Below are 21,946 nucleotides of genomic sequence, written 5' to 3'. Positions count from 1 at the left end.
AACTGCATATTAACTCTTATCACAAGGTTGTTGTACTTCCTTTTGCAGAGGAAAAGGTAGTCTCAGCCATCTATAATCATGACATAATTTATTGGAAAACTGGAAATGTGTGGTAAGGTCTTATGAGACCAAACTGCTAAGGTCATCGGTCCCTAAGCTTACACACGACTTAATCTAACTTAAAATAACTTACGCTAAGGGCAACACACACCCATCTTCCAGCTTGTGACTTCGAGGGTAGTACCTTCTATAGCAATTATTCTCGACGGCTCATTCTAACTAGGGAGCACTCCGTAGTTTGGAAAACAGGAAGAGCGGCAATTACTAAAACAGGAGACAATAAAGACGTATCTGTCTTGCCTCTGTCGTCCGGTTGAAACTTGAACCGCTTATCCATTGTAGTTTCGGCGATCACGGAGCAGAAAGAACGGTGTGAAGGCTGTAGTGTCTTGCTTTGCTGTGCTGTATACAAATGTCACGAAGTGCAGTACTGTATCTCAGTCTCTCTGTTCAACATACAACGAGAGCATATCTGCCGAAGTCATATTAAATCGTTCTCTGCGTCACTCGCCTGTAGATGGTACGCAGTTGTCATCCTGCTGGTGATGTCGCAACGTGAAATTATCTCTGACACTAGTCACGACTGGAAAATTTTTCCACTTCAGAACGACATGGTCTACAAAGAACTTTGCAATTTCTGGAGCTTCAGCAATCGGCACAGTTTTGGTGACAGCATAGCGAGTGAAGTAGTCAGTGCACACTATTATCCATCGTTTGCCGTTTTTCAGTTTCGGGAACCTCCCCAAGAGGGCGATTCCAATTCGGTGGAATGGCGCTGCAACTGGCTAGATTAGTACAAGATGCCCCGGAAGTGAAGCTTCCTTCGTTATCATTCGTTACAGTGGCTCATATGGTTTCTAACTCATCGATAGACAGCTGGTCAGTGATACCTGCGTCTGATTCTGTCTCGAGTATTCACTAATCCCGGATGACCAGATGTGGGAGCGTCGTGAAAATACTTAAGGATCACTAGCCGTAGATGAGATGGGATGTGGTGGAAATCAGTGCCAAAGATCAGAACACTTTTCTTCTGCAGCCTCTATTACATTGTGATGTATCGGGTCGACATTCAAGACAGCTATCGCTGTTGTACAGGGTCCGACATTTTAGGCTGCCATACACTGCTGTATTTCTTCTCTTAGTATCTGGCGTATGAAAGAGGCGTGACCATGACTGTCTTCTACAACTGCGATAGGGAGCACATTCGGCAGTTGCTCTTAACTCTTTCGTCCGACTCTTTTTCTGTTACATTTCCCCGATTATCTGGCACCATTCAATGAATTCCTCCATCGTTGTGACGTCCGTTACCAGAAGAGCTTGGTACACACGTTTCTGGGGTTCCTTTCATCAAGCGTGAGATTTTGTTGGCTTGTATCATGTTAGGATTCACTACGTGCCATAGGGCCAAAACATTCTGTATTTGTGACTGTGTCGCTCACTCATGATGTTGGGCTCTGTTCTTCAGTTGATTTTCAGCCAAGTGGACTTGTTGCTGATTGTCGCGGAATGTTTTCTTCAATTTGTCACAGCTATTAAGATTTTCTTCGATGTTTTCGAAGTACTGCTGGACTATCTTGTCCTAGGAAAATGATTCAAATAGATCTGAGCACTAAGGGAGTTAACATCTGAGGTCATCAGTCCCCTAGACTTAGAACTACTTAAACCTAACTAACCTAAGGACTTCACACACATCCATGCCAGAGGCAGGATTCGAACCTGCGACAGTAGCAGCAGCGTCGTTCCGGACTGAAGTGCCTATAACCGCTCGGTCACAACGGTCGGTTATTGTCCTAGTAGAGGTACACCTTTGCCAAACACATCATGTCATCCCAGCTGTTGTACTTGGCGACTCGTTCGAATCCTTTCAGCCAATTCGTCGGGTCTTGAGCAGGACACTGATGGATGCCTGATACTATCGTGGAATCTGTTGGTCTCCTGAATATACGGAGCATGCAAACGATGTACCGTTTGTTCACTGGTTCCTGTCCGTGTAGGTGACGACTTCTACGTTGCCTAATTGGAGCCATGGTGATGTAGATGTTTTGAAGTACACGACGTCTCTACCAGTCAACATTACGTCGTAACCACAAGCACGTCCAAATCCGAAAGTTTGGTCGTCAGTGAAATACAACGCTTTCAAGCTGAAGACCTGAGAGATGGCCAGCCGATTCGGCTCATATTTGGCAGGTCACTGATGTACAACTTAAAATGATATTTGTTCAGTTCTTCCCCGTTCTAGAGAAAAACTACCCCAAAAGTTCATGACGTTCAATTTACTCAAAATTGACAGCATTGATAAATAATCGCAAATTGCGGATTTTCATCATCATACATGGGGCCTTCAACACGTATTTTCCTCGAAAATCGATGAAAGAAGCTTTTCAGACTGCGACTTGCGTACCCAGAAGGTAAACACTGCTACACAAAATCGCTGCTGGCGTAACAATCAATGAATTTATCTGGTGGGTAGAAAACCTATGTTCGAGTCCAAATGTATTCTGCAATTTCTTTTTCATTTGAAATTTTTTCGTATCGAAATTGGTATGAATGGGAGAATTAATATGGTAAGTAAATCAACAAGGAATAATAACAAGGTAGACAAATAAATTTCTCTAATAACTTGGATTAGCAAATAATTACAATTTTAAGCATCGTTGTACGAAAACAATTCCGAGGAGGACTGCTGTGAATTCGTCACGATGGACCGTGCGAAGCTTGTTTACAGCAAGGTGCGGGACAAAATATACGCAGGACAGTTATGTTACCCTCTTTGCATGTTCACCACATCGTGGTTTTGAACTTCGAACAGTGAAGGTCTTCACCAGTAATGATGTAGTTGCGCGAAGATTGCAATCATTAAATATTTTTGGTGTCGCGAGTATATTTGCTTCGCATGTTTATGTGACAAAATACTCAATCATTTAGAGATACCGTTACTTTTGGATCGACTGCGGGTCATTAATTTTAGGGGCAGTTTTTTCAATAACGGGATGGTACTGAGCCAGAATATCATAGAGTCTTTCATTTCAGGTTGTACACAAGCGACGTGCCGAACGTAAGCCGAATAGATTGGGCGTTTCTGAAGCCTTCCTCTTGTTAACACTGAAAGCACATTTATTAAGAAAACCAACGTACCATCAGAATATAACTGATCTCCTGGACAGAGAGAGTAGTTACTTACGCAAACATCGAATAACCCAGAAAGCTGGTATTTATCCTATCGAATCACAATATTTGCGCTTGACCTCCCATGGCCGTTATGGGAAACATGCGGTGATGTTACTGTAAACCAAAACCATATCCATTTTTTCTACAGCCATATACAGTGTGGAAATCTGAACAGTTTCAAGAGCAAGTTGTCTGGTCGTTAGAATTGGAGAGGACATTCTGATCGGTTTCATTCGCACTGGTAAACACACGAGCCGACCGAAGCGCCGCAATTCCCAGGTGGAATAATATTGTGACTGACTAGTACGACCATCGTATATTCCATATATATATACATTATATAGTTCAAGAACATTCTAGAAATGATAAATACGAAAAATGAACGGCTACGTACACCACGTCAGCCAGCGACGTTGACCACTACAGCACGCTGATAGCACCACATCTCGCGGCAGTATTATTGGACGAGAAACCTCGTGTGGATATCCGGCCGTCTCTTGCAAGTCTTTCTGTTTGATGTCATTTTCGGCTTTCACGTCGATGAAGTGACATGATGAGACCAACACAAATACCCAGTCCCAGAGCGGAGAACATCTGCGACCAGGCCGGAAATCGAAAACGCCACCCCACGATCTAGACGCAGCGACTCAAATCTCTAGACCACGAGCTGTGGACACCAACACACTGACTGAAGTACAGGAGACGATGCTCTGTGACCGCTTGCAGGCTCACTGGAAGTTTTAGGGCTGCACGCGAGTCAATTTCTGTTCTGAAGGGGAACATGTATTGGTGATACCATTAGTGGGACTGTACACGTGATGGACGGCAGTCGTAGGAAATATGGAGTGGATATAATGGTTGACGTCGCAGTCTCCTTCAGAAACGTTTGTTGGCTTGCGATTTTCGCCCAGCTAAGAGTTCTCGAAACCCCGAAATACCTTTACAACAATCTAGTGGACTGTTGTAAAAGACGAACTCTTGGGGGCAAGCTAGACAGTTAATCAAATTCATTACTAAAGGCTGGCCACTAAGTTCTATCTGTGGCTCAATTTTATAGGTTTTGTTATTGAATCATTGCTAGCCGTGCTATAGATGGTGTCTTAGCACACGCAAATGGCTCTCTTGCAGTTTTATCAAAACCTCGAGGACAAACTGAAGTTAAAGCAGCAACCTTTCTATTACTGATGCAACAATGTACGCAATACGTTCACAAGAGCTGCCAATGAGACAAACTTTTTGCTGCTGAAAGATGAATTGTCCCTAACTATAAAACTTAATGCTCAAATTAGAAGGAATATCATTCGTAGAGTTTAGGTGCGTAAGCGTTGAGGATTATATATAGAACAAAAAAGAAATTTTTCTGCTCGCGTCAGTAATGTCACTGAGAAAGCATGCAAGTTAAGCACGAGGTAGTTTGAATTGGAACGTTACCAATATCAGCAGTGAGGCAGTACCATAGTGCAACTGTCGGCGAGCCCGAATGTCTTCCCCTTGCTGCCAGCGACTGGTTTATAAATAAAGATCTTATCATTCAGAATTATTTTAATTTCGCGGCAAAACTGAAATCCGAGAAACAATGATGAGCGAACGAGACGCCCGTCGTGACGACAATTGACGCCCGCGCTCTAACGGTGCCGGCCAATCGGGCGAAGTGAGTTATTGTGCACGCCGTGGCGCTGTACGAAACTAACAAGTTCTTTTTTTTAATTTCGGTAAATGTGAGAGTTTCTTTATTTGACACACTTGAGTTGACAAAGCTAAATAGCATGCATGCAACATAACAATACTCCTGTAGCAGCGTTTACTCCGTGTTGTGCACTTAATGACTTTCAGTGATGAAAAAAAAGGAACTTACTGGAAGGAAATAGAGTGCATGGGCAAGTTTATACTTTTTTATTGATTGTAAAGGAAAACTCCTATGCTTAATATGTCAAAAAATTATTTGCTGTTCGAAAAGAGCAATCTCAAACGCCACTACGATAGCGAGCATAAAGTAAAATTTGAAAATCATGTAGATAATTTACGGAAAAATAAAATTAGCTCACTCAAATCGTCAGTAAAGAACCAACAAAATGTTTTTAAGGTTAGAGTGTACACAGATAAAAAATTTAAACATACTTATCTAGTCACCAGTACGTGCTCCGGGCAGACTGAAGATTTGGGCATGGCCAAAAGTAGCATTATGCTGCTAAGTTCCTGCATGGACATCGTGATATCCTCTATGAACATCATCAAATAATGGGTTGCTACATAACCAATTTCAACAGTTTCTGTAGGACATGGAAGCACAGATATGTCCTATATTATTCTGAAGAGAGATGGTTAAGTAGGGCTGTAGTACAGAAAAGATTTGTTGACCTCGGAAATGAAATCAAGGTATCTATGAGAGAAAAAGGAAAATGTGTTCCAGAACTTCTGACAGATTTAACTATGGAGTTGATTATGTAGACTTCGAGGATTCAAGCGGCAAAAAAATCTGATTTGCACACAGACGTAAAGGCATCACAAATGAAAAACAAGCTCTTCATTAAACATACAAACGTGAAAAACTAGACCATTTCCTAAATTGTAAAAAAAAGAAAAAAACGCCGTCGAGAAAGCTGGAATGAATTCTCGTTGGAAAAATGCTAAAATGAATTGCGTTTTAATGCCGCAACAAAACCAGTTCAACAAGAGATTGTGTGTCTTTGAGGAGACTTCTGGTAAACTCAACATATTTGCAAACCCTTTTCACGTGGTACTGAGGACGTAACGGGTAATTTACAAATGAATGTGATCGATGTTCAGTCTAACGCAACTCTAAAAAACGGTTTCTATGAAATCAATGAGCTTGTTAAATTTAATGGGTGTTTGCTATCTAATTACGAAGAATTGAAAAGGTTTGCTCAGCAATTACACTTTTTAGCAGCACTTACTTACGTGAGCAAACTTATTTAATTCTCAATTACAGAAAAAAAACAGATGTTGTTCTCGTCTGACAGATGAGCATTTGAGTGCCATTCTGTGAATTACTACGACAGAAACGAAAGCAAGCATTCCATAAATAGCCAACCAATTACGGCCTCAAAAGTCACATTAAATTTTGATTCAACTTTCATGTATAATTATTTTGAAGTTCTCATTTAATTTGTTCGTTTTTTTTCAAATTTTATTTTTGTCATTGTTCCTGCTTATTAATAAAATGATGGTGAATGAAACGTAAAAGTAAATATTTGTGTTTTTGCATTTAATTAATATCATCGACATAAATATAGACGCTAACAGTTGCGGATCGCCTTCACTTCAGCTTGCTACTATATGGCCCTAGGCTGCTAAACGGTTGCCGACCACTGCCATAGTGCCATCTTGTCTGCCATTGCTCTATTCCCAGCAAACGTGTATGCGAACGTGCGAAAGCACAGCTAAGACGTATGCAGAGGAGCATCCTTCTGAGATTAACAAAAGAATTTAGTACGATAGCAAGAGAAGCACTGGAACTAATTTTGAGAGTGTATCCTGGCGATATGAGCCAGGATAGTGACACTGACAAGGTGAGGCAGATAACTGGAGACCAAATTACGAGCCAAATTCAGTTAAAGACCTTGAGAAGCAGTACGTTGCAAAGAGAATGAAACAATAACGACACTGACCGTCGTATCTACGAATTTTTCCAATACGTTCACGAGAGAAAGAAACTATAGCATATAAAGCCAAGAAGAGGTGTGATTCATTTCACATCCCTGCTATATATAGGGTGGTCAGAAAATGTCTGAAAACTTGTAGGGATGCTGAAGGGCAAGTAGTACTGACACATAAATGTTAAGAAAAGAATTCGATGCTTTGCGCCGTTTCCGAGTTATTTAACACTGAAATTTGCCAATCGGGGCGTCGTGTGCACACATTCAGGCGGTCTGCCAGGGACGGTGTTGCCCAACGAGAGCTTTGTTTGGTTAGCTGACCCTTGAATTTGCGCGCGACGACCTGATTGGCTAACTTCAGAACTAAATAACTCGGAAACGGCGCAACATACCCATTTTTTCTTAACATTTATGTCTCAATGTAACATCCCTACAAGCGTTTCAGACGTTTTCTGACCATCCTGTATATAAAATCAGCGCAAGCTAATCAGACATGTGAATGTAGATAGGTCGGTACACTATATCACGCGAGCTACAGAGTGCTCTGAACTCTGCTGTTAAGGGTAATAACGCTATAGATACTGTTCGTTATGCAATAAGAAACCCCGATACCAAGACAACTACACTGACGAGCCAAAGACACTCGTATACGTTCCTAATATCGTCTACGGCCCATGCGAGCACGCAGAAGCGCCGCTGCACGACGTGGCATGGACTCGATTAATGTTGAAGTAGTGCTGGAGGAAACAGACACCATAAATCCCGCAGGGCTCTGCATAAATCCGTAGGAGTACGAGGGGGTGGAGAACAGCACTTTGCAAGGCATCCCAGATATGCTCAATAATGTTCATGCCTGGGGAGTTTGGTGGTTAGCGGAAGTCTTTAAGCTCAGAAGAACGTTCCTGGAGCCACTCTGTAGCAATTATGGACGTGTGGTGTGCCGCATTGTCCTGCTGGAATCGCCCAAGTCTGTCGGAATACGCAATGGACATGAATGGATGCAGGTGATCTCAAATGGCTCTGAGCACTATGGGACTCAACTGCTGTGGTCATTAGTCCCCTAAAACTCAGAACTACTTAAACCTAAGGACATCACACACATCCATGCCCGAGGCAGGATTCGAACCTGCGACCGTAGCAGTCGCACGGCTCCGGACTGCGCGCCTAGAACCGCGAGACCACCGCGGCCGGCTGCAGGTGATCTGTCAGGATGCTTACGTACGTGACACCTGTCAGAGTCGTATCTAGACTTATCAGGGGTCCCATATCACTCCAACTACACACGCCCCACACCATTACAGAGCCTCCACCAGCTTGAACAGTCCCCTGTTAATATGCAGGGTACATGGATTCATGAGGTTGTCTCCATACCCATTCACGTCCATCCGCTCTATAGAATGTGAAACGAGACTTGTCCGACCAGGCAACATGTTTCCAGTCATCAACAGGCCAATGTCAGTGTTGACGGGCCCAGGCGAGGCGTAAAGCTTTGTGTCGCTCAATCATCAAGGGTACACGAGTGGGCCTTCGGCTCCGAAAGCCCATATTGATGATATTTAGTTGAATGGTTCGCAAACTGACATTTGTTGATGGGCCAGCACTGAAAGCTGCAGCAGTTTGCGGAAGGGTTGCACTCCTGTCACGTTGAACGATTCTCTTCAGTCATCGTTGGTCCCATTCTTGCAGACTCTTTTTCCGGTCGCAGCGATGTCGGAGATTAATATTTACCGGATTTCAGATATTCACGGTACACTCGTGAAATGGTCGTACGGAAAAATCCCCACTTCATCGCTACCTCGGAGATGCTGTGTGCCATCGCTCTTGCGCTGACTTAAATCTTGATAACCTACCCATACGATTAAATAAATAAATTGGATGTGATGCGCTACTTACTGTCAGTATAAGCCTACGTAACAATCAGGATTCGAGTCCCATAAAAATATTGGACTTTATTTAGAAAATAAGAGTAGCATCCACACTGTAACTCTAGTTTTCCCCAAGGCTGGTGTCGAACCGATGGGTAGTACAGTGTTAGTTTATAATTAACTTTAGAACTGCTGAAGACACTACACATTATATTTGGTATAGAGGTGTATAATTTGATTTTATTGTATTTTTATTTGTTATCATTTTTATTACATTCTAATTTTTCTTTGAAAGATTTACTATTATTATTATTATTGTTTCATTAAGCTGAAAAGATATAAATTTCAAACGCACTACTAGTGTGATGTTAAGTGAGATGTATTTATACGCCCTGTTTTAGGCCAATGGGAAACAGGTATGAAAACTGATAGCCTCAATAAATGTTAAAAATATCGACAATTATCTAATCGAATATTAAAGTGAGCCTTCGTTATATCTCACACATTATTCTCGGGAACACGCAGAACTCATTCTTGACATTAATTATTCTACTATAATTAAAATTAGCGACTCATGTTTGCCAAACAGGATGGGACTTCGTTCTTGCAAAAGAAGTTACAACGGGTTATGTACTTGCGAATACAATGATACATTCGTGATGATCCAACAATTTTCGTAAGCCAACACCATAAAATGGGATGCTTATAGTGAGCAAACCTTGATTTCTAAAGCACTTTAGAGTCGGTTCTCCATCGTCAGCATGTAACACGGATTAGTATAGCACGAATTTCCAGAAACATATTTGGCAGACAGAAATCTGCAACCATCCTTGAAATTCGAAGGCAACAGTGCATAATCAAGAAGCATGGTAACATTTCTTAAATGTAATCTAAGTCAAGACTGAGATTAACCGATTTACTCTATTGACTGACAGAAATCACAGTAATAACTAACAGAGAACAAAGTGCTCTGAAACTTAAGTCAAATTACAAAACGACCGTAACACTGTGGGAAGATACCAAAAGTCTGGAAGACCGTGTGCAGAAAGCGCAACGAGAAATACTCATCTGAGCAGCACGTGAAATCAAAGTTAAACATACAACATGGTGCCACAAATTGTCGCCAAATTAACAAACTCGGGTAGTGCGGCAAAATAAGGAAGTAACGAGCTGCTCAGAAGATGGCCCACGCTACCGTCACTGCGAGCTTTGTATTTCCCCCAAATCAGCGAACTTTATTTCCACCAAACGGCAGCCAGAGGACGAGACACTAACATGGTGGGGGGCGATCGAATAAATGTAAATGTTGTGTGACAGGGCCTCCCATTGGGTAGACCGTTCGCCGGGTGCAAGTCTTTCGATTTGACGCCACTTCGGCGACTTGCTCACCGATGGGGATGAAATAATAATGATTAGGACAACACAACACCCAGTTCCTGAGCGGAGAAAATCTCCGACCCTGCCAGGAATCGAACCCGGGCCCTGAGGATTGACATTCTGTCGCGCTGACCACTCAGCTACCGGGGGCGAACGCTGATCGAAGGAGCATGAAACACAGATCTCCCTCCTCAGCTCGCTACTTTCAAGAAAACTCTGTGTGGAGGGGTAACTCAATACTGTTGCCAATATGATGGATTAGAATACCGCTTACTTCATTTAAAAATGGGGGAAACGCTGCAGAAACTTCTCATTCATGGCATACAAAACTCACCTTAAAATATTACGTAAGCAGATTCAGCTCTCTCTGTTCATCCGTGACATCCACATCGGCGCTCAGGTTGACACCGTGTTCATCGACGGAAGCCATTTGACATTGTCTTGCACTGCCGACCGAGTTTCGGACTGGATTCAAGCCTTACTTGCTTACTTACTGTGATGATGCGGTTGCCTATAAGAAGATAGCAACCCCAGAAGACAGTAAAGATTTGCAGGAGGACCTATAGAGCATTGATGAATGGTGTAGGCTCTGGCAGTTGACACTGGACATAAATAAACGTAACAAATTGCGCATACATAGGAAAAGAAATCCACTACCGTACAACTACACTATTGATGAGGAAACAGTAACTAAGGTAAAATATATAGAAGTATCTATCCGGATCGACTTAAAGTGGAATGACAACAAAAAACAAATAATAGGAAAACTAGATTGTGTGTCACCAGGAGGTTTACTATTGACATTTCGAGAGAGTACTTTCCAGGAAGAGTAGGCCAACGTATTACTTCCTCCCATATATGTCTCGCTAAATGACTACAATGAGAAAATTCGAGAAATTACAGCTAACACAAAGGCTTACCGATAGTCATTCTTCCCACGTGCCATTCGATAATGGGACAGGGAAGGCTGGATCAGTTAGTGGTACCAGAAGTAAACTCCGACACACACTGTCGGGTGGCTTGCCGAGTACTGATGTCGGTACAGATGTAGATGCAAATGAGTAACAGCAGAGTGGGTTGGTCAGGAGAGGTCAGTGACTTCGAATGTGGGCTAGTCATTGAATGTGACCTGAGTAAGAAATGTATCAGGGACATATCAACCCTCCTAAAGCGGCCCAAATCGGCTGTTGGTGATGTGATTGTGAAGTGGAAACATGGAGTAACCATAGCTAACCCAAAATCAGGAAAATCTCTTGTACTGACGGACAGGGATCGTCGAGCACACCGGAGGGTGGTTGTAAAGAATCGCGTGAAACAAGCAGAAGATACACTGAAGCGCCAAAGAAACTGATATAGGCACAATCAGGCGCTGCGGTCGGCAACGTCTATATAAGACAAGTGTCTGGCGCATTTGTTAGATCAGTTACTGCTGCTGAGTTTCAACGTGGTGTTATAGTCGGCACACTAGCGATTGGACACAGCATCTCCGAGGTGGCGATGAAGTGGGGATTTTCCCGTACGACGATTTAGCGAGTGTATCGTGGATATCAGGAATCTGGTAAACCATCAAATCTCCAACATCCCTGGAGCCGGAAAATGATCCTGCAAGAACGTGACCAACGACGACTGAAGAGAATCGTTCAACGTGACAGAAATGCAACCCTTCCGCAAATTGCTGCAGATTTCAGTGCTGGACTATCAATAAGTGGCAGCGTGCGAACTATTCAACGAAACATCATCAATATGGGCTTTCGGAGCCGAACGCTCACTCGTGTACCCTAGATGACTGCACAACCCAAAGCTTGACCCCTCGCCTGCGCCCGTCAACACCGACGTGAACTGCTGACGACGGGAAACATGTTGCCTGGTCGGACAAGTCTCGTTTCAAATTCTATAGAGCGGATGGAAGTTTATGGGTATGGAGACAACCTCATGAATCCATGGATGGACTGTGCACGTCAACAGGGAACTGTTCAAGCTGGAGGAGGCTCTGTAATGGTGTGGAGCGTGTGCAGTTGGAGTGATATGGGACCCCTGATAAGTCTAGATACGACTCTGACAGGTGTCACGCACGTAAGCATCCTGACAAATCACCTGCATCCATTCATGTCCATTGCGTATTCCGACGGACTTGGGCGATTCCAGCAGGACAATGCGGCACACCACACGTCCAGAATTGCTACAGAGTGGCTCCAGGAACGTTCTTCTGAGCTTAAAGACTTCCGCTAGCCACCAAACTCCCCAGGCATGAACATTATTGAGCATATCTGGGATGCCTTGCAACGTGCTGTTCAGAAGAGATCTCCGCCCCGTCGTACTCTTACGGATTTATCGGCAGCCCTGCAGGATTCATGGTGTCAGTTCCCTCCAACACTACTTTAGACATTAGTCGAGTCCATGTCTCGTCGCGCTGAGGCACTTCTGCGTGCTCGCCGGGACCCTACACGATATTAGGCAGGTGTACCAGCTTCTTTGCCTCTTCAGCGTATCACTCATGAGATGCAAATTTCTTCCTACAGTCCAGCTAGCACAGTTACTGGGTGTAAGGAGTTAAAAAGTATGAGATAAAATGGTCAAGCAGCTCGTCATAGGCCAGATATTCATGTAGTCAATGCTAAGCGAAGCTTGTGTATAGAGCGACACCACTGGACAGTGTATTTGGAAAAGAGTGATGAATCACGCTACATCCTGCGGCAATCCGACGGAAATGTATGGTTTTGGCAGTTACTTCGGGAGCGCCCCTGCAATCATGTTCGAGGCCAACAGTGGATTATGGAGGAGGTGGTGTTACGTCATAGTAGCGTTACGTATAGTTAGCGTGCAATCCTCTTATTACGTTTAAGGAAACGCTAAATGAAGAATGTTACAAACAGATTGTACTGAAATGTGTGCTGCGAAGCTTGATTGTATCAGCATGACAATGAACCCTGCCATTAAGCACTGTGAGGCAATAGTCTGTGAACAATAACATTCCTGATTCGGACTGGCCTGACCAGGGTCCCGACCTGAGCCCAATGGATCGTCTTTGGGAGGAATTATAACTTCGTTCCAGACTCCAGTGTCCAACATTACTGTCTTCTCTGGTTTCACATCTTGAGAAAGAATGGTCCCCAATCCTTCACAGACATTCAGAGATCTCTTTAAAAATGTCTCCATCCAAGACGAATCCGTCTTAAAGGCGAAGGGTGGACAAGCCCTATATTAAACTCCAATACTAGACCTCCGGATACTTTTGATCAGATAGTGTATTAGTCATGGCTCATCGTCGATCTAGCATTCAAATGAACAGCTGTATGACAGGTCCACAATTCATGTGCCAGATCGTAGACTGAATGTCAAAACGTTCCACAATTCATTTCGAATGGCGACGATGACACAGGTCGTCAACTAAACGGACAGGGCGGAACGGAAGAATGGGACTCATCATCAACATTTTTCAGACAGAGGGTTGGGACGCTGACGCCGGTGGAGGGGACGGCGGCATCCTATGCTAATATCAGAAGTTAACCTATTCTTTCCGCGCTGTTTCACGTTTTACTGTTGTATTTAGTGCTTCTTGTCTTCTTAATTTTTATTTTGTTGTTTGCATTGTTTTCCTAACACAGTGACAAGGTTCTAACAGGACTTAGATATTTTTCCTGTAAGTTTTCTTACGTAAAACAGGTCAAATAATACAAAGGGGAAAATTGTGTAAATTTTACAGCATCTGTACAAAGAGAAATGCAACCGGTTCCTGTCAGATTACTGAACTGGCCGGCACTTCGATTGGTGACCAGCCGGGCCGCCATGTGCTGTTGCCATTTTTCGGGGTGCACTCAGCCTCGTGATGCCAATTGAGGAGCTACTCGACCGAATAGTAGCGGCTCCGGTCAAAGAAAACCACCATAATGACCGGGAGAGCGGGTTGCTGACCACACGCCCCTTCTAGCCACATCCGCAACTGAGGGTGACACGGCGGTCGGATGGTCCCGATGGGCCACTTGTGGCTCGAAGACGGAGTGCTTTGTAAAAAGAGAAAGCCTACACTGTGCGTAAAAAGAACATAAAGAGAGAAAACAATTTTCATTTAAAAGCCTATTTTAACTGTGAAAAAGAAACAGCGCTATGGAGGAGGAAAATACCGTGTGGACGGCGTTTTTCATGTCGTCTCACTTCTCAGCAGTGCCATACAAGCTTTATGAAACATTTTCTGCTGCTGCAGCCACGTTTTTACTAACACCAGGTGGTTACAATTGAAGTGGAGCTTTTCACAGAGGTACTGTGTGGGCTGTAATTATTGTGTGACTTGGAATGTTGGTAGATATACTAATGCGTCAGTGCTGAGACGATTTGATCTGGGAAACATTTGTTCCAATTTTGACCACCCAGCGCAAATCTGGCGTTGTGAATGCAAGAAAGGCCTATAGAAATGTTTTTATAAGTTATGTAATGGATTAGCAACATGTCGTTGGTAGAAAAAGTCAAACAAGTGAGCAAGGCATGATGTTGATTCTATTATTGACCGCCGCTTACAAAGTTTGTTCAATATGAGCACCGGAGACGTCGACGAGAGGCTGCGTCCGTAATTCGACATGCAGCAATTCCTGTGGAGTATGGGCAACGTGTTCCTGAATACTGACCTTCAGTTCAGCCACAGAGCAAACGTGTCCCTAGTAAGCCATCTCTTCTAGATATCGCCAGTGCCAAAAGTCACACCGAGCGAGGTGGCTCAGTGGTTAGCACACTGGACTTGCATTCGGGAGGACGACGGTTCAATCCCGTCTCCGGCCATCCTGATTTAGGTTTTCCGTGATTTCCCTAAATCGCTTCAGGCAAGTGCCGGGATGGTTCCTTTGAAAGGGCACGGCCGATTTCCTTCCCCATTCTTCCCTCACCCGAGCTTGCGCTCCGTCTCTAATGACCTCGCTGTCGACGGGACGTTAAACACTAATGTCCTCCTCCTCCTCATCCTCCTCCTCCTCCTCCTCCAAAAGTCACATGCATTCAGATGGGTGATCTTGCAGGCCACGCATCTAGAAAGCCTCTGGAGGTTACATGCTCGTAGAAGGTTCCATTAAGTAGATCCTTCACTGGGCGAGCGACATGAGCTGTTACCGTATCTTGCATGAAAACAGTGGTTTCCACATAATTGCGCTCTTCCATAGCAGGAATCACATGCTGTACAAGGCGATCTCGATAACGTGCAGACTTCATGGTACGCTTGACAGGCTCTCTAGGTTCATTCTCTTCAGAAGAAGAACGAACTGAGAATAAAGGTGATTGTGAACCCACACCACACAGTCACATACGGCGAGTGCAATGGCTGTTCATGGACAACACGGGGTTTAACAGTATTGCAAAATCGGCAGTTCTGCGTACTCACTGCACGATATAGCGTAAAACGTGGCTCATTACTCCACAGAATATTGCCTGGCTATATGTCATCAACTCCGATCATTGCCAGAAACTGAAGAGAAAAGCCAGAACGTTGCTACGGATCATGAGGTGGACAATGCTGAGAGAAGAGTACTAGCACGACCGGGGCACTTGCTGCATTGTCAGTTGTAGAAACAGAAACCTCATCTGTAACTTCAACTATGATAGGTCGCCTTCCTCTTCCAGGTGCCACGCCATGCTCACTCTTGTTTTCGAATCGCATTATGCTCTTCTTTAAAGCAATTAATGACATTAGGTCTCTCCCCAGACCTTTCAGTCGGTGATACTTCCTCAAATGGTTCAAATGGCTCTGAGCACTATGGGATTTAACTACTGTGGTCATCAGTCCCCTAGAACTTAGAACTACTTAAACCTAACTAACCTAAGGACATCACACACATCCATGCCCGAGGCTGCGACAGTAGTAGCAGCGCAGTTCCGGGCTGAAGCGCGTAGATCCGTTCGGCCACAACGGCCGGCACAGTGTACAGCACCAAATTTGCACCTGGTGGCCACAATTGGTGCTAATTCTTTTTCCAGCGTAAAACGGTTGCACTTTAACGTACTAGCATAACTATCAAGTTTCGCTGCCATTCTATAATTACAGCCCACACTAAACCTCCGTACATAGCTGCGCTTTAATTATAACCACCCGGTATCTAATTACCACGATATGTTTCGGCAGCATACTGCCATTATCAAGTGCATTCCACCTGCATGTGTGTTACATTAATCAGAAGTGTGATTAGTTACGTTTGCTGTGTGCGCCACTGAATTTATTTGTAGAAACAGGATAATTTTTGTTGAAAATTAAGTTGCCTATTGCACAGTTCTCAGTGACGAAGATAGATCAGCTTAAAAATTCCACGCACAGGCGTTTACATGATTCCAAAAAGTCATACACGCACGGTGTTAGTAAAAAAGTGATTGAAGCAGTAGAAATTATTTCATAAATTTACAATACAGCCGCAGTTCTCTAAACATTGCATGTTACGTGGATAAATTTGAACATACAAACTTTGTCAAGATCATTTATTTCATTACTGACCATTAAAATTACTACACCACTAAGATGTGCTACAGACGCGAAATTTAACCGATAGGAAGAAGATGCTGTGATATGCAAATGATTAGCTTTTCAGAGCATTCACACAAAGTTGGCGCCAGTGGCGACACCTACAACGTGCTGACATGAGGAAAGTTTCCAACCGATTTCTCATACACAAACAGCAGTTGACCGGCGTTGCCTGGTGAAATATTGTTGTGATGCCTCCTGTAAGGAGGAGAAATGCGTACCGTCACGTTTCCGACTTTGATAAAGGTCGTATTGTAGCTTATCGCGATTACGGTTTATCGTGTCGCGACATTGCTGCTCGCGGTGGTCGAGATCCAATGACTGTTAGCACAATATGGAATCGGTGGGTTTCATCCCAACGGCCTCGTACCACTAGCAGTCGAGATAACAGGCATCTTATCCGCATGACTATAGCGGATCGTGCAGCCACGTCTCGATCCCTGAGTCAACAGGTGGGGACGTTTCCAAGACGACAACTACGTGCACGAACAGTTCGACGACGTTTGCAGCAGCATGGACTATCTGCTCGGAGACCATGACTGCGGTTACCCTTGACGCTGCATCACAGACAGTAGCGCCTGAGATGGTGTACTCAACGACGAACCTGGGTGCACGAATGGCAAAACGTCATTTTTCGGAAGAATCCAGGTTCTGTTTACAGCATCATGATGGTCGCATCCGTGTTTGGCGACATCGCGTTGAACGCACATTGGAAGCGTGTATTCGTCATCGCCAACTGGCGTATCACCCGGCATGATGGTATGGGGTGCCATTGGTTACACGTCTCGGTCACCTCTTGTTCGCATTGACGGCACTTTGAACAGTGGACGTTACATTTCAGATGTGTTACGATCCGTAGCTCTACCCTTCATTCGATCCTTGCGAAATCCTACATTTCAGCAAGATAATGCACGACCGCTTGTTGCAGGTCCTGTACGGGCCTTTCTGGATACAGAAAATGTTCGACTGCTGCCATGGCCAGCACATTCTCCAGATCTCTCACAAATTGAATACGTCTGGTCAATGGTGGCCGAGCAACTGGCTCGTCACAATGCGCCAGTCGCTACTCTTGATGAACTGTGGTATCATGTTGAAACTGCATGGCCAGCTGTACCTGTGCAAGCCATCCAAGCTCTGTTTGACTCAATGCCCAGGCGTATCAAGGCCGTTGTTACCGCCAGAGGTGGTTGTTCTGGGTACTGATTTCTCACGATGTATGCACCCAAATTGCGTGAAAATGTAATCACATATAAGTTCTAGTATAATATATTTGTCCAATGAATACCCGTTTATCATCTGCATTTCTTCTTGGCGTAGCAATTTTAATGGCCTGTAGTGTATTTGTAGAAATAGGATAATCTTCGTTGGTAATTTAGTTGCCTATTGCACAGTGCTCAGTGACGAAGACGGAACAGCTTAAAAATTCCACTCACAGGCGGTCACATGATTCCAGAAAGTATTACATGCGAGATATTAGTAAAAAAGTGATTAAAGCAGTAGAAATTATTTCATAAATTTACAGTACAGTTGCAGTTCTCAAAACATTACATGTTACGTGGATAAATTTAACATGCAACACCTGACGCCCCCGCCGAACCTGCATCCCGTCCGCGGTGTGGGAGACGCAGAGCGCCTGCCTGCTGCCTGCCAGATACTCGGCTGCTGAAGGCAACCCCCCGAGGTCGGCTGCCCCAGGGGACGGCAGGTAGCTGCTCACAGCCGCTTGTCTCGGATCTCCCCGTCCCGGCCGCCAGCGCTACTGTCCTCTCTGCGGAGCGCAAGAAAGCACTCTCAACTTCGCCTTTCAAGCCCCACGACTACGAAGCACAACGCCTCACGGAGCTTTGTGTGTAGTTACGGTTATCTTCTGTCCGTTTGCTATAGAATCTATTACTTTACACTCACTTTTGAGTACTTGATTCCGGCCGCGGTGGCAGAGCGGTTCTAGGCGCTTCAGTCCGGAACCGCGGGACTGCTACGGCCGCAGGTTCGAATCCTGTCTCAGTCATGGATGTGTGTGATCTCCTTAAGTTAGGTTTAAGTAGTTCTAAGTTCTAGGGGACTGATGACCTAAGATGTTAAGTCCCATAGTGCTCAGAGCCATTTGAACCATTTGAGTACTTGATATTCGAGACAAGCCACATGCGAAGTCATTAAACATGCCATTCAGAGATTACCTTCCACGTAAAACACGTCCTATATCTTCAACACGTCAAATAACGGTTTCTGATGTCCGGGAGATCCGTCAGTGACGAGACCTAATCCACAATATCTGCCAGCCGAAAGGATAATATGATGTCTGCCGCAAATAGAGGCATTATCTCGAATTTCGTGTTATTTCTCGAGACGTAAACGATATGTTTGTCAGGTTTTACGTTAAGTCACGCCAGAGAAAAGAGAAACAAGCGCTACTCTATTCGGTGCGCCATGTAAGTGATGCTCCTCAACGCTTTCGGTCATTAAGGCGTCGCGTTGTTAATGGGACACCCACAGTAGAAGTTACCTTCCCGAAGAAAACTACTGTCCGTTTGTTTCCCCTTTTACTATTTGCATGGCTCTCTATAGCTAGTTTGCATTCTCCTTCCAAATCCAACAGCAATATGTAACGATCCTCTCTGGCAGTAATTTCGGATGGAAAATGTTCAAAACTTCTTTGAATACATTCCGTTGCATGAAAGCGTGACCGAGCAAGGTGGTGCAGTGCTTAGCACACTGGGCTTGCATTCGGGAGGACGACGGTTCAATCCCGCGTCCGGCCATCCTGATTTAGGTTTTCCGTGATTTCCCTAAATCGCTCCAGGCAAATTCCGGGATGATTCCTTTGAAGGGGCACGGCCGCCTTCCTTCCCCGTCCTTCCCTAAACCGACGAGACCGATGACCTCGCAGTTTGGTCTCATTCCCCAAAACAACCCAACCCATAAAAGCGTGTCCAGAGTCGCTACATTCGATTATGGGGTGTTTCTATCTCATTTGCTATCTTACACTTCTGATATAATTCTGCTGAACTCGCAGCTCTTTCCATTAATCCGAAGTCAATCGCCACCTCTCGATCTATTCCAAATCGATTGTTACAGATGAAAGCTTCTTTGTAAACAACTACGTAAAGGTCCGCATCTCGTGGTCGTGCGGATGAGTTCCCGCGCCCGGGTTCCCGGGTTCGATTCCCGGCGGCGTCAGGGATTTGCTCTGCCTCGTGATGACTGGGTGTTGTGTGACGTCCTTAGGTTAGTTAGGTTTAAGTAGTTCTAAGTTCTAGGGGACTGAGGACCATAGGAGTTAAGTCCCATAGTGCTCAGAGCCATTTTGAACTACGTAAAATTCTACATAATAAAAGTTGGTTCTGCTGCAACATAACAGACACTTTCGGCCAGTTCATAAAAGTGATTGAAATTATCCGTTCGTATCCGCCTCGATCTTTTCATATCTGTTTACTTTATCAGTTTTCTTCGTGTGGCGCAAATATTCGTATTTGGTTTCTCTTTTAGAAACTTTTTCAGACTGAGTGACATGTTATGGAAGTTAGAACCACAACTCATTGACAGTGGCGTAACATGTTTTGTGTGTGATAGCTACCATGAACTGATCCTACGAAGCCTGATATGAGAACATTGCTCATCTTACTCTTGAAACTTTTTTAGGAAAGTCTTTAGAGGCAACAAGCAGATAGCAACAAATGATTACAAATTCAGAAAAATTAGTTTATTTATTCAAAAGAAAGAGCTTCACAAACTGAGCAAGTCAGTAACGTGTTGCGCTATCTCTTGCCATTATACAAGCAGTTATTCGCCTTGGTACTGATTGGCAGAGTTATTGAATGTCTTCCTGAAGGGTACCGTGGCATATTCTGTAAAATTAGCGTGTTAGAGTGTCAAAAACTCTAGCTGGTTCAGAGTCCAGCCCAAAATGATCCAGACGTTCTTCAAATGGTTCAGATGTCTCTGAGCACTATGAGACTTAACATCTGAGGTCATCAGCCCCCTAGAACTTAGAACTACTTAAACCTAACTAACCTAAGGACATCACAAACATCCATGCCCGGGGCAGGATTCGAACCTGCGATCGTAGCAGTCGCGCGGTTCCAGACTGTAGAGCCTAGAACCGCTCGGCCACTCCGGCCGGCCAGAATCCAATTATCAGCAATGTTGGCACGGACACGAAGAACTCTTTTACGAAGTCTTTCTAAAACTTGTTTGTAGTGATATTGGTTAACTGTTTGTCGTTGAGGGACCCACTCTTTATGAACAATTCCCTTGGAACCAAAGAACAACACAAGCATGCATTTCACTAAACATTTTGTGCCAACGAAAAACTTGAGCTCTTGACATAACCTCCTCTCCAAAAGCCTTCTGAAACTTATCGTAAGTTGTCGCGTTTTCACCCGATTTAACGCAAAAAGAAATGGCATACCGTTGCGCAATATTATGCGGTTCCACTTCCGTGTCGAGAGACATAAACATGTGTTAACTTATGAGAGCACAACTCACAACTGAACAGTTGCATCGATGTGACGCTTGGACTAGAAACAGCTTATAGACCAAGGTCAAAGATATTCTGCCTACACAAACCTGTAGGGTTGCCACATATTGCAAACAAAATCAGTCTCATTACTTTATTGTCGCACCTCGTATGTCATGGTTAGTAAACTACTGTAGGACCTATACAGTATTATTATCATTAGTCTTGGTGGGGCTGGTCAGATGCAAACCATTGGGAATCCAAATTCTTCCTCTCATAGTGCACCCACTAAGCTACACACATGTGTTTTATTTTATACTGTGCATCTATAACTGTAAAATTGAGACATATACATGTCCAGTCAGTCACATTTATGCGATCACCACATATGTTCGACGTCAACGCCCAATAACCTCTCACAAACGGCGGGTGCAGCACTAACAGTGGAGGGTACATAAAGCGTGTGGAGGAGGACGCAGAAAAACAATGCAGTCGTTGTCGTAATACAGACACGACTGTTCAGCCAACGTCGCTGCGTATGGGCCTCCGCACCAGCTGCCTGGTTCAAGCAACCATGCTGAGTGCTGTTCATCAGCGACGAAGGCTGAGATTTGCACGCCAGGACCTCAACTGGGCGTCTACTGAATGGCGACAGGTGGCATTTTCAGATGAATCTCGTTTTATGCTCTATCGGACAGATGGCCGTAGCCGTGAACGGCGTGAAACATTTTAAAGTAAACACTCTGCAACAATTATCGGAAGGGTCCAGGGCAGAGGAGGCAGCATTATGGTGTGGGGAATGCTTTCATGTCGTTCCCTTGGTGATCTCGTCACTCTGGAGGGCACAACAGATCAGCACAAGTAAGCATCTATCCTTGGGAACCGTGTGCACCGCTACATGCAATTTCTTTTT

The 21,946-nt window shown here is 44.3% G+C and overlaps 1 protein-coding gene across 4 annotated transcripts in view; it reads right to left on the bottom strand.

Annotated features, from left to right (window-relative positions):
• LOC126297747 (uncharacterized) overlaps positions 1–21,946 on the bottom strand; it is a 690,098-nt gene that overhangs the window by 242,411 nt on the left and 425,741 nt on the right. The window lies entirely within an intron of this gene.

Source organism: Schistocerca gregaria, chromosome X (assembly GCF_023897955.1).
Source record: "Schistocerca gregaria isolate iqSchGreg1 chromosome X, iqSchGreg1.2, whole genome shotgun sequence".
In the NCBI taxonomy this organism is placed as follows: Eukaryota; Metazoa; Arthropoda; class Insecta; order Orthoptera; family Acrididae; genus Schistocerca; species Schistocerca gregaria.
Note: the sequence above shows the minus strand (reverse complement) of the source record. Positions and strands in the feature narration are given on the sequence as shown.